Source organism: Pongo pygmaeus, chromosome 3 (assembly GCF_028885625.2).
Source record: "Pongo pygmaeus isolate AG05252 chromosome 3, NHGRI_mPonPyg2-v2.0_pri, whole genome shotgun sequence".
Classification (NCBI taxonomy): Eukaryota; Metazoa; Chordata; class Mammalia; order Primates; family Hominidae; genus Pongo; species Pongo pygmaeus.
In genome coordinates this window covers 164,279,350-164,291,192 of record NC_072376.2, presented here as the reverse complement: position 1 = coordinate 164,291,192, position 11,843 = coordinate 164,279,350, and positions in this window count along the sequence as shown.

Below are 11,843 nucleotides of genomic sequence, written 5' to 3'. Positions count from 1 at the left end.
ACCATGCCCAGCTAATTTATTTTTATTTTTGTAAAGACAGGGTTTTGCAATGTTGCCCAATCCACTTGCCTCAGCCTCCCGAAGTGCTAGGATTACAGATGTGAGCCACTGTGCTCAGCTGCATAATTCTTAAGGGGCCTAGAATTCTAGAAATGGTAAATGATTATTGGTTTCAACTTAAAGTCACCAGCTGTTTTAGCCCCTTACAAGGCAGCCAGCCTGTCCTTTGGAGCCAGGCATTGACTTCTTTCTAGCTAGTAAAATCCTAGATGGCATCTTCTTCCAATATAAGGCTGTCTCATCTACACTGAAAATCTGTTGGCTGGGCGCAGTGGCTCATGCCTGTAATCCCAGCACTTTGGGAGGCCAAGGTGGGCAGATCACAAGGTCAAGAGATGGAGACCATCCTGGCCAACTTGGTGAAACCTGATCTCTACTCAAAATACAAAAATTAGCCAGGCGTGGTGGCAGGTGCCTGTAAGACCAGTTAATCAGGAGGCTGAGGCACGAAAATCACTTGAACCCGGGAGGTGGAGGTTGCAGTGAGCTGAAATCGCGCCACTGCACTCCAACCTGGCAACAGGATGAGACTCTGTCTCAAAAAAAAAACAACAACAACAAAAAAAAAAAAACAGAAAATCTGTTGTTTAGTGTAGCCACCTTCATCAGTTATCTTAGCTGGATCTTCTGGATCACTTGCTGCAGCTTCTCCATAAGCACTTGGTTCACTTTGCACTTTTATATTACAGAGATGGCGTCTTTCCTTAAATCTCAGGAAAAAGTAGCTTCCTACTTTTGTCCTGCAGCTTCCTTACCTCTCTTAGCCTTCATAGAATTAAAGACAGTTAGGACCTTGCTCTGGATTAGGCTTTGGCTTAAAGGAATGTTGTGGCTGTTTTGATCTTCTATCAGACTCTCTCCATGTCAGTAATAAGGCTGTTTCACTTTTTTTATCCTTTGTGTGTTCACTGAAGTAGCACATTTAATTTCCTTCAAGAACTTTTCCTTTAAATTCACAACTTGACTGGTGCAAGAAGCCTAGCTTTTGGCCTATCTTAGCTTTTTTTTTTTTTTTTTTTGAGGCAGAGTCTCACTCTGTCACCCTGGCTGGAGTGCAGTAGTGCAGTCACAGCACACTGCAACCCCAACCTCCCGGGCCCAAGTAATCCTCCCACCTCAGCCTCCCACATAGCTGGAACCACAGGCAACAGGCACATGCCACCATGCCTGGCTAATTAAAAAACAAATTTTTTTTTTAGAGACAGGGTCTCACTGTATTGCCCAGTCTTGTCTTGAACTCCTGTCTTCAAGTGATCCTCCTGCCTTGGCCTCCCAAAGTGCGGGGATTATAGGCATGAGCCACTGTGCCCAGCCTATCTTTTGACATGCTTTCCTTAATAAGCATAATCATTTGTAGCTTTTTATTTAAGGTGAGAGACATAATCCCTACAAAAACAAATGAATAAATAAATAAAGTGAGAGACATGCAATTTTTCCTTTCACTTGACACTTAGAGACCATTGTAGGGGTTTGTTGTTGTTGTTTGTTTGTTTGTTTGGGGGACAGGGTCGCACTTTGTCAGCCAGGCTGGAGTGCAGTGGTGTGAACACGGCTCACTGCGGCCTTGACCTCCTCCTGAGTTCAAGTGATCCTTCCACCTCAGCTTCCCAAGTAGTTGGGTCTACAGGTGCTCACCACAAAGCCCAGCTAATTTTTTTTTTTTTTCAGATAGTGTTTCACCCTTGTTGCCCTCACTGGAGTGCAATGGTGCAATCTCAGCTCACTGCAACCTCCACCTTCTGGGTTTAAGCGATTCTCTTGTCTCAGCCTCCTGAGTAGCTGGAATTACAGGTGCCCACCACCACGCCCAGCTGATTTTTGTATTTTTAGTAGAAACAGGGTTTCACCATGTTGGCCAGTCTTATCTCAAACTCCTGACCTCAGGTGATCTGCCCGCCTCGGCCTCCCAAAGTGCTGGGATTACAGGTGTGAGCCACCGCGCCTGGCCTAGCCCAGTTAATAATATTAAATGTTTTCTAGAGACAGGGTCTCACTATGTCACCCAAGATTATTGTAGGGTTGTTCACTGGTCTAATTTCAGTATTGTTGTGTCTTGGGGAACAGGGAGGACTGAGAAGACAGAAAGAGAAGTGGGAATGGCTGGTCAGTGGAGCAGTCAGAACACACACAATATTTATCAATTAAGTTTGCTGTCTTATGTGGGCATGGTTTGTGGAGCCCTCCAAAGAGTTACGATAGTAGCACCAAAGATTGCTGACCACAGATCATCCTAACAGATATACAAACCGGGAACGAGTTTGAAATATTGCGAGAATACCAGAATGTGACACAGAGACACAAAGTGAGTATGTGCTGTTGGGAAAATGGCATGGATAGACTTGCTCCAACCTTCCATTTGTAAAAAATGTAGTATCTGCGAAGTGCAATAAAGTGAAGCTCAATAAAACGAGTGTGCCTGTAAACTTTCCACTCTTCTCTCCCTAAGGCAGTTTCCATTTCTCTCCCTTCCTCTTCTCCTTTTCTAATTCCTTATTATCCACTGCCCCCAATTCTCCCTCCTACTCATGTGAACCCACTGGCTTAGAGGGATAATCCACTATCTAGGAAATGCAAAATGCTTTTAGGAGCATTTAGAGCCTTCCCCTGGGGAAGAATATTTGAATGTAGAGCAGTATTTAGGTAGAGTTTTGACCTTCAGCGTTTCTTCCCTCACTGAGATTTTATGTTTCTGTCTTAAGGTACTGCTTCTAAGGCTCAAACAGCTTATTTGCTACAATTCCTTGTTCTCATGATTTTTGAGGTGGTTCTTACGGGGGTGGGGAATTTTCAACATAAACCATACCTTTAAACTGAGATTAGAAAATCATTAGTTGATGTTTATTGTGTTAGTCTTTAATGATTTTACAGTATAATCTTTGACTCACACAGTTGTAAATCAAAGAATACCAAGTTCAAGGATATTGATGGGAACTAGTTTGCATAATATTGCTTTGTAACCTTCACAAAAATAAAATGTAATGATTAATGTCATTATTACTGATAGTTGCTCCAAATGTGTGATTTTCCTGACTCATGTAAAAGATGAAGAACTCCAGAAATCTTTCAGTTCTTTGCTAATGTAAGATACCAGTAACAAGCAGAGATAATTTTCTCTTTGCCAATTCATCATAGACTCTGATCAATAGTCAGGGCCAGAAATTTAAAATGACACAATTCATTAAAAAACAAAACAAAACTGTGCATCCTCTCAATGTCAGGACAAAGTTTGGAGGCCACAAGAAAGTTTTCTCAAAGTAAAACCTTACCACCAGTGGACACTGGTGTTTCAGGCAAAAGATGGCAGCCACTGTAGCTCATGCGGGTTGGTCCTGATGGGAGCCTGCCTGGCCTCTTTCTGTTCCATGAGTGCACCAAACCTGCCACCAGAGCAACCAGGCCATGCTGCTAGGTGTATGCGGTTTATCTGTTGGAATATAAAAACAGGGTAGAGTAGGGTTATCAACATTTCTGAGAGCACACCCTCATATGCATGTGATTTGTACAAATATGTCTGTTTGGCATCGAGATTTTATACAACAGAATACAAAAATGTAGAACTGGAGTTTGAATTCTGAGTGAAAAGAACATTGAAAAGAAAGTGACATATGCTTGAACTATTTGCTTTGTTCCAGGAGGATTTTGCTATGCTCATGAATTTATTAAAGAATAACGTTAAATGAGTTACTAACTGTGAAGTATCAAGGCCACTGCTTGATACATAGTAGGCACTTAATAAATGTTAAACCTCCCTCCTGTTATCATATCATTGTGATTGCCAAACTTTGAAGACAAGATCTAGAATAAATTGCCACCAGAACCAGAGACACAATCAAGGGTATATAAAAATTTTGTTAAGACAGCTGCATACTCACCCTTCAGTCAGAGCTTGAGGTGTTTGATCTTGCTTATGCAGAGTTCAGAATGAATGGCCTTTAAAATAAGTCGGCATACACTCTTGGAATTAGGTATTAGACCAGTTCACTCACTGACACTCAGAAATACATCCAGGTTGGACGGGTGGGTGGGTGATATCAGAAATGATCCAAATCTTCTAGATGTTGTTTCAAATCAGTATAAGTTATGAAGCTGCCCTAGCCCAAAATAGCCCCAGCATTTACCAATCTTCACAAAATAGAATTTCAGGGTGGTAGTGAGGAAAGGCACATTTTTCTTTTCAAAACACTATGTTAGAGCATCAGTTATCACTATGAAGATAAATCATAGTTCATCTCCTGCATTTATCAAAGTGCCAGAAACATCACAGACACTCAGTATTTAGTAGATAAATAAATCTCAGTTTTTTTGGAATGTTTGACAGTTGATTCCAGGTAGAGATGATGGATTAAACAAATGCATATAATTTGATTCCCTCCAGAACCCCACTAAAACCCTCAAGAACGAGGAGAGAATGAGATGAAGCAATAGCAACAGAATTTTGGAGGCCAGAGAATAGTGATAAAGGACTTAGCAGACCTGAGAAAACCAAATGCTAAGTTAGTGGCATTGCAAAATCCTCAGGATATAGAGTGAAGATGAAGAAGGAATAAAATAAGGGAACTGGTTGGAGGCTGGGAACTACTTAAAAAGTAGTAGTACTTCTTAAATGCGCGCTCTCTACTCCTTTCTACTGGGTGACTGCCCCTCCTCCGTCCTAACAGATGCAGAGGTTTGTCCACTTCTTAGCCATAGCTGAAGGGGTTAGGGACTCTAGAGAGAAAACTGGGATTAATTAATTAATGCAGGCATGCTAAATGCTCAGATCCTCTCCACTTCCTAAAATGCTGGAAATCAAGCCTTACCTTCCAAGTGGAAGATTGGAAAAGCCTTCTTAAAGGAATATGACCAGCCCAAGAGGAAAAAAAAAAATCCCTAAAGATAGTGATAAGAGGTGATATGGAGGAGGATAGGGTGTGGTTAGAATTCCCCAACAAAGAGCCTACCCATTTCATCTTACAGTAAAGTTCCTGGGCAACAGGTCTTCCCCAAAGCACAGGGCTTCTACTATGCAGCTTTTTGCTTTCTCACCCTTGAATACGAGCAGACAACCAGGATTACCAAACATCTTAAGAAATCCTCTAACATGAAAGATAACAGAAAGACCTAAATTGCCAGATTGAAAGGGCCCACTAAGTACTCAGCTCAGTGAAGGGAAGCAGACCCATACAAAGCATATTATCATGAAAGTTTAGAATGCCAGGCACAAAGACAAAATACCCAAAACTTCCAAAGAGAAAAAGCACATCCAAAGAAGCAGAAATCCAGATGGCATCAGACTTCTCAACAACAACCCTGAAGCTAGAGGCAGTGGAGCAATGCCTCCAAATTTCTAAAGGAAAATTATTTTCTGGGTAGAATTCTATACACAGCCAAATGGTTCATCAAGAATAAAGGTAGAATCCAGGCATGGTGGCATGTACCAGCTGTCCTAGCCACTTGGGAGGCTGAGGTGGGAGGGTCACTTGAGTCCAGGAATTCAAGGCTGCAGTGAGCTATAATTGCACAACTGTGCTCCAGCCTGGGCAATAGAGCAAGAGTCTGTCTCTAAAAAAAGTTTCTTAAAAAAGAATAAAGGTGAAATATACATAAATTCTCAAGAATCTTTTCCTTTCTTAAGAAGCTAAGGTAAGATGTGCTAAATTAAAAAGACAGAGAAAATCAAGAAAGAAGAAGGTATGGATTATAGGAAAATAGAAGATCTTGCTAAGGAAATAGAAGGGAGTCCTGAGGATGATGGTCTACTAGCTGTATATCAGATGTAGAGGGCAACAACTCCAAATTAGAACAATGCAATGCCAGAAAGAAGATGCATCGGCAGAGGCTATCACTAAGATGTCAACTACCATTTTAGTACTTTTTAAAACCTGCAGATCAAATGCCTGTATGAGCCTATTCCAGGTTGCTGTTTGTATTTGATTTGCCTTATTCATGTTTTGATGGCGTTTCTCTTCTCCTACCCATCTGTCGCCCACTATGACCTACTGCCTGGATAAGCTGAGGACACTCATTAAATCCCACAGAAGTTTTCTTCTTTGATCTACTCCAGAACTGGAGATGGGCTTGGTGAACTTAGAAGCAGAAAATATAGAACAACCCTCTCTCTGACTATAGTCTTGCCAGATGTCCTGCACCCAGGCCACCTTCCAGTTGCTCCAACCTTAGTTAAGTTCTGTTTCCCAGATCTCATCCATGACCTTGCCCACTGATTTCCCCAGAAGTGGCTCTCATACACTTTCATGGAAGCTGAAGCCAGTTTATGGCCCAGAAATTCTACTCAGCTTATCTTCTACAAGATCTTGTTTAAAAGTACCTTCATGTCTTTTTCATATGCATCTGGCTTTGTGCTTGCTGTTGAGTTTCTATATTAACCACATACAGTGATCAATAAAAGATCTGAGAAGAAAAGAACAATTTGTGGAGATGTTCCTTACATATTTCAATTATGTCCTCTCCTGGAACTATGGAGATGGCATCCTCAGGGTTGAGCTGATGAGTAGTGGATTGAAATGGAAGGAGTCTGTGTTGTAGAAAAGCAGCCTTGATGGGCCATGAGCAGCCAGATAAAGCATCCGTGTTCTCTGCCTCTATTTCATGCCCAACTCCATCTCCATTTGGCTGCTAAAATCTCCAATCCAAATTTTCCTTGACTGCCAGCTCCCAGACCTTTTCCAAGGAAGCAAATGACCTAAGTGATAGCAGCAATGCTGCCCAGAAATGGAGGGTTTGATAAAAACAGAAAGATGAATTCAAAATACTGGCCCTGGCCAGGCGCAGTGGCTCACGCCTGTAATCCCAGCACTTTGGGAGGCCGAGGCGGGCAGGTCAGTTGAGGCCAGGAGTTCGAAACCACAGCCTGGCCAACCATGGCGAAACCCCATCTCTACTAAAAAATACAAAAATTAGCTGGGTGTGCTGGCGTGTGCCTGTATTCCCAGCTACTTCGGAGGCTGAGGCATGAGAATTGCTTGAACCTGGGAGGTGGAGGTTGCAGTGAGCTGAGATTGCACCACTGCTCTCCAGCCTGGGTGACAGTGTGAGGCTCTGTCTCAAGAAAAAAACAAAACAAAACAAACAAACAAACAAATACTAGCCCTTCTCATTGCTCTTCCTGGCCACCCGTTCACTCTGCTGCTTAAAACCCTTCCTTGGAAGGCCAGGCATGGTGGCTCACACCTGTAATCCCAGCACTTTGGGAGGCTGAGGCGGGCGGATCACAAGGTCACAAGTTTGAGACCAGCCTGACCAACATGGTGAAACCCCGTCTCTACTAAAAATACAAAAATTAGCCAGGCATGGTGGCACATGCCTATAATCTCAGCTACTCAGGAGGCTGGGGCAGGAGAATCGCTTGAACCCAGGAGGCGGAGGTTGCAGCGAGCCAAGATTGCACCACTGCATTCCAGCCTAGACAACAGAGCGAGCCTCCATCTCAAAACAAAAACAAAAAACAAAAAACAAAAACAAAAGACCTTTCCATGGATCTTTATGCCCCGTCAGTGGGTCTCTTGGCGTGGTACACACACAGACTATTTATAATTTCACCTCTGCTTATCTCACCAGCTTCACCTGTTGCCCATACAATCCTTTTCTCTCGGCCACAGCAATATTCCACTATTTGTAAGTCACTGAATACTGTGTTCATAACTCTCTTTTTTGATCATGCCTAGAAATCTCTTCTTAGACCCTCCTCTCTTCTTTGCCTGGTTAATGCCCGCTTGTTTTTAAGGCTCAGTTCAGGCAGAACCTCCTCCAGCAAGAATTCCCTGCCCTAGCCACAGCTCCTTCTCAGCCTGGATTAGATGTGCTTCCTCTGTGCATACCTGAGCCTGTCACAGTGTATTGGAAATTCTCTCTTTATCTCTCTGTTTCGCATGGGACTGAAATCCCCTGAAGAGACAAGGTCTTCCATTTACGTGACTCCACTACCTAGCACCAAGCCCAGCGCAGAATAGACAGTAAATAAATATTTGCTGGATGTAATTATTATAGAGCCTGTCATCTACTTTAAAGCTATTATGTTCATATTATTCCAATTTTTTATTTAAAAATAATTTATAGGCTTTATTATTTATTTATTTATTTACGTCAATTTTTGAGACAGGGTCTTGCTCTGTTGCCCAAGCTGAAGTGCAGTGGCACCAACATGGCTCACTGCAGCTTTGACCTCCTGGACTCAAGTGATCCTCCTGACTCAGCCTCCCAAGTAGCTGGGATCACAGGCATGCAATGCTGTGCCCAGCTAATTTTGAAAATTTTTTTATTTTGAGCTGGGCGCGGTGGCTCACGCCTATAATCCCAGCACTTTGGGAGGCCGAGGCAGGCGGATCACAAGGTCAGGAGTTTGAGACCAGCCTGGCCAACATGGTGAAATTCTGTCTCTACTAAAAGTACAAAAAATAGCTAGTCATTGTGGCCGGCGCCTGTAATCCCAGCTACTCAGGAGGCTGAGGCAGGAGAATCGTTTGAACCCAGGAGGCGGAGGTTGCAGTGAGCCGAGATCACGCCATTGCACTCCAGCCTGGGCAAAAGAGTGAAACTCCGTCTCAAAAAAAAATTTTCTTTTATTATGTAGAGACGGGATCTCGCCATGTTGCCCAGGCTGCTCTCAAACTCCTGGACTCAAGGGATCCTCCTGCCTTGGCCTCCCAAAGTGCTGGGATTACAGGAGTGAGCCACCACTTGAGGTCAGGAATTCGAGACCAGCCTGGCCAACATGGTGAAACCCTGTCTCTACTAAAAATACAAAAATTAGTTGGGCATGGTGGTGCATGCCTATAGTCCCAGCTAATGTGGAGCTGAGGCAGGAGAATGCCTTGAACCCGGGAGGTGGAGGTTGCAGTGAACCAAGATCGCACCATTGCACTCCAGCCTGGGCAACAGAGTGAGACTCTGTTTAAAAAAAAAAAAAAAAAGAATTCCGAATATTGGGCATTTGGCACAATCATCGAACATAAGTGCCCATTAAGTGCTAACCATTATTACTTCACTTAGTCCTTACAACAGCTCTGAATGCTAGATGTTGCAATTTCTTTCTTTTTTCTTTTTTTTCTTGTTTTTTTTTGAGACTGAGTTTCTCTCTTTTTGCCCAGGCTGGAGTGCAATGGCACGATCTTGGCTCACTGCAACCTCCGCCTCCCGGGTTCAAGCAATTCTCCTGCCTCAGCCTCCCGAGTAGCTAGGAGTACATGCACATGCCACCACGCCAGGCTAATTTTTTGTATTTTTAGTAGAAACGGGGTTTCACCATGTTAGCCAGGTTAGTCTCGAATTCTTGACCTCAGGTGATCTGCCCACCTCAGCCTCCTAAAGTGCTGGGATTACAGGTGTGAGCCACCGCACCTGGCCTAGATATTGCTATCTCTTACTTTACTGATCAGTAAACAGTTCAGAGCAGTTAAAATTACAGGATGAGGAAGTGAACCTGAGTTTGTCCAAAGTCCATCTTTTCTCTTCATTCCTGCTGTCTTAGCCCAGGTGGAGACATTAAAGAGAAGGCTGTGTTGAAGACAGTGACCAGCAGAGGGTGGGGAGGGGACCAGTGGGCAGTGGATGCTGGTCATGGCCAGGCTATGAAGGGCCTCCAAGTACTAACGCTCGTAAAATGTGTCAGTCCCGCTACTTTGCTCATGATATTTAGCTCTAAGAATTGCTGAAGCTGAACATTCCCTTTGGAATGCACAGAATAAGACAAGCTCTGTGTAAGACATTTTTGGTCTTGCTAAGGTCAATGTGGTGGGTTTGTTGCTGAGGAAGAGTTCTGACAATTACTATGGAGACACTACATAAGCAAAGGTAAGCAAAAATGTTTGTCTTTCAGAAGCAAAATTAGAGGGAAGCACAGTAATCAAGATTCCATACATAACAAGTTTTGTGAATAAACACCAATTCAAACAGGTTAAGAAAATTATGTTGAAATTGAACAAGTCCTTAAAGAAGACCCACTCACTCTTTTCCCCAGATTGTTGGATTGCTTGCAAATGAGGACATTTACTTTCATCATCCTGTGGCCTCTTTATTTTGAGAAATATAAATAAATAGAAAATTTACCTTTGATCTCTATTACACCGTTGAAAACATCATATGATTTAAAGTGAAGGAGCAGGGTGCTATTTGTACTCTACTGGGGGAAGAAGAATATTATTTCCATCTAGCTTTTTAAATAATACATTTGGTATTGATTTTAATATAACAGAAAATGCATTAGCATTGAGTTTCAATTAAGAACAATTCAAGAACATTATCAATACCTATTTAATCTGATATATTTTAAAGTATTAACTTAGATGAAAGCAAACCAAAAGAGGTCTTTTTTTTTTTTTCATGCAGTCTTGCTCTGTCACCCAGGCTGGATTGCAGTGACAGGATCTTGGCTCACTGCACCCTCTGACTCCTGGGTTCAAGCCATTCTCCTGCCAAAGGCTCCCGAGTAGCTGGGATTATAGGCGTGCACCACCACACCCGGCTAATTTTTGCATTTTTAGTAGAGACAGTTTCACCATGTTGGCAAGGCTCATCTTGAACTCCTGACCTCAAGTGATCCACCCGCCTCGGCCTCTCAAAGTGCTGGGATTACAGGCATGAGCCACCGTGCCCAGCCAAAAGAGGTCATTTTAATAGCATATCTTCTTGTTCCCATAATAAAAACGTACACGTTTTCTGCCAATATTATTTACTTATTTAATCAGTTTTTATTGAGGATTTACTCTGTACCTAGCTTGGTGTCAGGCACTAAGAATGCAGTCATGATAAAGGCAAACACAGTCCCTGCACTGGTGCAGTTTACAGTCTGATAATACCAGAAAATTATACCAGAGTGTTCAAGTTAGACATTTTAATCATTACATTGCAATAGGTTTGCACTGGTGAGTGCACAGAGCAGTGCTTCTCAAAGTTTACTGTGCACGTGAATCACCTGGGGATCTTATTAAAATGTAGAGTCTGATGCAATGGGTCTGGGGTGGAGCTGATATTCTGTATTTAAATAAGCTGTCAGGTAATGCTGATGCTGCTGGTCCATGGACCACACTTTGTAGCAAGGGCATACAATATTAATATGAAAGGTGGTAAGATGTAATACTAAGATGTAAGGCATAGAGTAAGATTAGTAATTTTTCTTTTCTGGAGGTATAGAGCACTTGGTAATATTTCAGTGAATGACATGCATCTACGGACAATTATATCAGACAAGTGTGAAATGTTCACAAGGGGAGGTAGAAAGTGGCATAGGGGCTAAAGAGAGGAGAAACAGGATTTAGGTTGGGGAGAAGAGGGGGTTCAGGAGATGCTTCCTAAGGAAGGCAGAGTCTCTAATTGAGCCAGGAAGATGTGGAGGATGTTTACTAGTGGAGCAGAGTAGGATGGTGCTCCAGGCTGAGGGCTGAGCACTGGTGTTGGTGTTTTTTGTTTTTGTTTTTGGGTTTTTTTTTTTGAGACGGAGTCTCGCTCTGTCGCCAGGCTGGAGTGCAGTAGCAAGATCTCGGCTCACTGCAACCTCTGCCTCCCGAGTTCAAGCGATTCTCCTGCCTCAGCCTTCCGAGTAGCTGGGAATACAGGCGTGCGCCACCACGCCCAGTTAATTTTTGTATTTTTAGTAGAGATGGGGTTTCACTATGTTGGCCAGGATGGTCTCGATCTCCTGACCTTGTGATCTGCCTGCCTTGACCTCCCAAAGTGCTAGGATTACAGGCGTGAGCCACCGCTCCCGGCTGGTGTTGAAGTTTTTGTAGGTCAGCACAGAGAACGGCTAGTGGTCCTGTTTGGCAGCTCTTCCATTCAGGGAAGCAGGA